Raw genomic sequence first — 5,196 nt, forward strand, 5'->3', positions numbered from 1 at the left:
TCCCTCTTCCTTGTTGCAGTCTGTGGGGAGCCAGACCAACCCAGGGCTTTCTCAGAGGGCCCGATGAAAGAACAAAGGGACCATTAGTTCTGTGAGTCCAAGAGCAGACTTGGCAAGGTCCAGTCTGGGGCTGGAGCCTGGGCCTCCGAAGTTTCGGTTCCTGGGAGCCCTGCTTTCTCCCCCGGGCTGTAGTTATCAGTCCTAAGGCAGCTGTGTCTGAGGTATCCTGTGTCCCCTGCCAACATTGCTTGATTCAGCTTTCTACTTGGTCCATTTCTTCCCTCCAAACACTATATAAGATGCTGTACTTCTTAATTAACTTGCTTGGCATAAGTCATCAGTTTATGTGAGACCCCAGTCCCAGCCATCTGTCTTCTTCATTTCTCATCCCTGATCCTCCCACTCCACACCTCACCATTCAGGACCCTTATTCCTGCAGTCATCCTCATCTAATGCCAGGCCTCCATTCTATTATTATTATTATTATTATTATTATTATTATTATTTTATGTGCATTGGTGTTTTGCCTGCATGTATGTCTGTGTGAGGGTGTCAGATCTTGGAGTTACAGACAGTTGTGAGCTGCCATGTGGGTGCTAGGAATTGAACCCAGAGTCCTCTGGAAAAGCAGTCAGTGCTCTTAACTGCTGAGCCATCTCTCCAGCCCCTAGGCCTCCATTCTTTTTTTTTTTTTTTTTGGTTTTTCGAGACAGGGTTTCTCCATGTAGTTTTGGTGCCTGTCCTGGATCTCGCTCTGTAAACCAGGCTGGCCTCAAACTCACAGAGATCCTCCTGGCTCTGCCTCCCCAGTGCTGGAATTAAAGGCACATGCCACCACTGCCCGGCCAGGCCTCCATTCTTAATGTTGCTTTTCACTCTTGACCTTTTGTTACCTTTGCCTTGGCCCTAATCTATGCCTCCTTAGTGACTCCTACCAGATTCTCCTCCTGCCTCACAAAATTCAAGATTTCTGTGCTCTTACCTAATTAGGGTCTTCCATTCTGCAGTGAGTAGGCAGTGGAAGAGGAGGGTGCCCTTGAAGCCTGATTTCAAATATGTCTCTGATTTGGCTTGCCCTGGGACTTACAATGTGTCACCCCCTTTATCAGTTTCCCCATCTGGGAACTAGGACAATAATTCACATGTACACCTGTACAGAGCGCTGCTGGGAGAAAGAAGTGAGATGACCCATGTGATGGATGTCTCCAGCAATCAGTCCTAAGGGAGATCAATGTTAACAACATTGTACTCATGAATATTATTAACAGTGTGACCAAGAAGACAAAAAAAATTTAATGAGGACACCTGGGAGCACCCTGCAAGCCTACCTCCCAGCAGGACGCCTAGTAAGGTATGCCTGTCTAGCAGGATGAAAAGTAAGCAAACAACTAGAATAGTGTTCTCTCTCTCTCTCTCTCTCTCTCTCTCTCTCTCTCTCTCTCTCTCTCTCTCTCTCTCTCTCTCTGGTGTTTTCTTTTGCTTTTTCTTATTTTTATTTATTTTTTTGAGACATGGTCTTGCTGTATAACCCATGCTGGATTCAAACTCCCAATCCTCCTGCCTCAGCCTCCTGAGTGCTGATATTATAGGAGTACACATGGATTTGTCCAGTACAGGCAGCTAGAATTCTTTGGGCACTAGGCCAAAGGCTTCTGTACCACCAGTCTTGGGAAAGTGTTAGCAAACCCGCTTATCCAGCCTCTGGATGGCACCTCCTTCCCCTGTGACTCTGGTGACTCAGGTACCTTTAGGCTTGGATTATAGTATTGCATCATCTGTATCTAGGAGTGTCAGTCTTTATTTTTTTTTGTTATCATTTGGGGTTTTACATTTGTTTTATTTTGAAATGGGGTCTCTCTATAGCCCTGGCTGTCCTGGATCTTACTATGTAGACTATCCTGGCCTTGAACTAAGAGATTTACCTGCTTCTGCTTCCCGAGTGCTAGGACTAAAGGTGTGCCCTACCAAACCTACATGTAGTGGTTTGAATAAAAATGGCCCCCAAGCTGGGCAGCAATGGTGCATGCCTTTAATCCCAGTACTAGGCAGAGCCAGGTGGATCTCTTTGAGTTCGAGGCCAGCCTGGTCTACAGAGCGAGATCCAGGACAGGCTCCAAAACTACACAGAGAAACCTTGTCTCGAAAAACAAAAAACAAAGGCTCCCATAGGTTCAGATATTTGAATGCTTGGTCATCAGGAAGCAAGACTACACTTTTGAGAAGGATTAGAAGAATGAAGAGGTGTGGCCTTGTTGGAGGAGGTATGTCACTGGGGGTGGGCTTTGAGGTTTCAAAAGCCCATGCCAGCTGGGCAGTAGTGGTGCATGCCTTTAATCCCAGCATTTAGGACACAGAGGCAGGTGGATCTCTGAGTTAGAGGCCAGCCTGGTCTACAGAGCAAGTTCCAGGACAGCCAGGGCTACACAGAGAAACCCTGTCTTCAAAAGAAAAAAAGAAAAAAAAGCCCATGCCAGGCCCAGTGTCTCGCTCTGCCTGCTGCCCCAGGATTAGGATGTAAAAGTCTACTGCTCTAGTCCATGTCTGTCTGCTTCGTACCATGATGATAATGGACTTCCTCTCTGAAACTGGGAGCAAACCCCCAATTAAATGCTTTCTTTACAGGCGGGGGGGGGGGGGGGGGGGGACGGACACGGACGGACGGACGGACGGGACACCATGCCTTTAGTCCCAGCACTCTGGAGCCAGGGAGGCAGGTCTCTGAGTTCAAGGCCAGAGTGGTCTGAGAGCAAGTTCCAGGACAGCCAGGGCTACACAGAGAATCTCTGTCTTGGAAAAAAAAATGTTTTATTCAATAAGAGTTCCCATGGTCATGATGTCTCTTAACAGTAATAGAAAATGACTAAGACACCACTTAAAAAAATAAGTCTTAAAAGAACAGGAGATGATCAAGAAGCCAGATTCATCAGTAACAAGTCAGAGGTGTCCTGTGGTGAGGTATCTGTGTCGGGTCTTGCTGTTTCAGGCAACAGTCAGGTGCCCAGAGAGATCTGGAGAAGGGGAGGCCTGGGGGCCTTCCTTGTCCCGGTGACCAAGGCCTTTAAAGGCTGTGCAGCCAGAATGCAGAGTCCCTAGGCAGAGATGGTAACCCATCAGTATGCATGATAGCATCTCAGATCTGAGAAGCTTAAACCTATCAAACCAGGGAGGAGGAGAAAGAGGAGGAGGAGGAGACTTCTTCTATTATTGTTGTTGTTTGGTTGGTTGTTTGGTTGGTTGGTTGGTTGGTTTTTCAAGATGGGGTTTCTCTGTGTAACCCTAGCTGTCCTGGAATTAGCTCTGTAGACCAGGCTGGCCTCTGCCTCCTGAGTGCTGTGATTAAAGGTATGTGCCACCACCACCCAGCCTTTACTTTTATTTTTTTATGGACATGAATGTTTTGCTTGTGTGTGTCTGTACACACCATAAGCATGTCTAGTACCCTCAAAGTCCAGAAGAGGGCATTAGATACATTGGAACTGGAGTTATAAAGGTTATAAGGTACCATGTGAGTTCTGGAAACTGAACCTGGGTCTTCTGCAGGAACAGCAAGTGCTCTTAATCACTGGGCCCAAATCAGGAAGATTTCTTAAACTCTACAAAAAAAGCAAGAATAAATCCATGTATTTTCTTTTCAGTGCTTTTTTATTTTTAAATCTTATCTCTGATGAACACAAGATACACACACACACACACACACACACACACACACACACACAGTGTCACAGCTGACTCTTCTCCCCTCTAAAGCCCAGGTCGGAAGTAGAGAAATAGTTACAGTTTCGAGAACAAAGCAGATAGATGGCCACTGGTCACAACTGGGGTATGATATGACCTTAATCCTCCTGCCCCTTCCTACGAGTGTCCAAGGGGTCATTTGCACAGCCTCTGGTCCATGCACAGAACATTGCCTCCCTTACACCCTGAAGGAGGCATTGGGCTAAACAGGTTCCTGCTGTCGTGTGGATAGAAAGTGTCCTCCCCAAAAGGGTCCTGAACTAAAGGATCCCTACACGGTAGTGTTGGAAGTAGGATTTTGGAGAGGTCATTGGATATGGGGAATTCTGCCTCCCTCAATGCACTAATCCATAAATGGATTTAAAATTTGAGTAGAAAAGAAAAAAATTGAAGAATAAAAGAAAAAAAATTCAAGGCCAGCCTGGACTACAGAGTGAGTTCCAGGAAAGGTGCCAAAGCTACACAGAGAAATCCTGTCTCAAAAAATAAATAAATAAATAAATAAATAAATTTTTTAAAAAATGGAATAGACTGTTGGAGAGTAGAAGACTATGGAAGGTGGAACTTAGTTGGGACAAGTGAGTCACTTGGAGTGTGCCCTGGAAAGAAGTGCCCTGTCCCAAGGCCCTTCTTCACACTGCCTCTGTCTCCTCACCATAAGGTAAGTCCTTGCGGCCATGATGTGCTGCGTCAGCTGTGGATTGACACTGAACCAAACCACCTCCCACCCCACCCCTGTTTAAGTCATTCTCAGGCAAATCTGACTAATGCCGCTCCCCTTCTGGGGGATGACCGTGAAGGATCGATCATGCTTGTGCCCTTTGCCCTCATTCCAAAGTCTGGACTCCAGCCAGACTGGAAACTCTGGACTCTAAGGACCAAAGCTGCCCTATTAGAGCAATGTTTGAGTCCTTCAGCCCAGGTCAACTTCCCGAGACCAACAGCTTTCAAACAATGAGCCTGAGGGCTGGAAGATCTCAGAGACGGGAATAGGAGCCTCAGCCCTATTACCAGCTACTGTCCCTGCGGGACGATGGAGCCTCCTTCAGCCTGCTTTCTCCATTTGTTTTTCCCACCGAGTATTGCCTTATCAAGTACTGAACATTCAGTGAGGGCCTGATTTAGAAGGAGCGGGCGAAGCAAGTTGTCTGAGACGTGCAAGAAGTGGCTGCCATTCAGCCCCCGGGACTCCCTGTAAAGACACCACATGTCGTTGCCTGTGGAACCCTCTCTCACACTCCTCACCAAATGTTCAGCTTTGCGCTGGCTGGGGAGAAAACGTCTGCCACCGAGTGGGAGGAAGGGAATGAGCCAGGCTGGTGCTCAACGTCTCTGAGCTTCGAAGTGAAGGAGCTGTGCTTCCCTAGGAGATGAAGCTCATGGTCCAGCCCTCAAAATGTGTTGTCATTCAAGATGACCGACGTTGAGCTGGTACTACAAGAAGTGTACGAAGGAAAGCTT

Source organism: Peromyscus eremicus, chromosome 1 (assembly GCF_949786415.1).
Source record: "Peromyscus eremicus chromosome 1, PerEre_H2_v1, whole genome shotgun sequence".
Lineage (NCBI taxonomy): Eukaryota > Metazoa > Chordata > Mammalia > Rodentia > Cricetidae > Peromyscus > Peromyscus eremicus.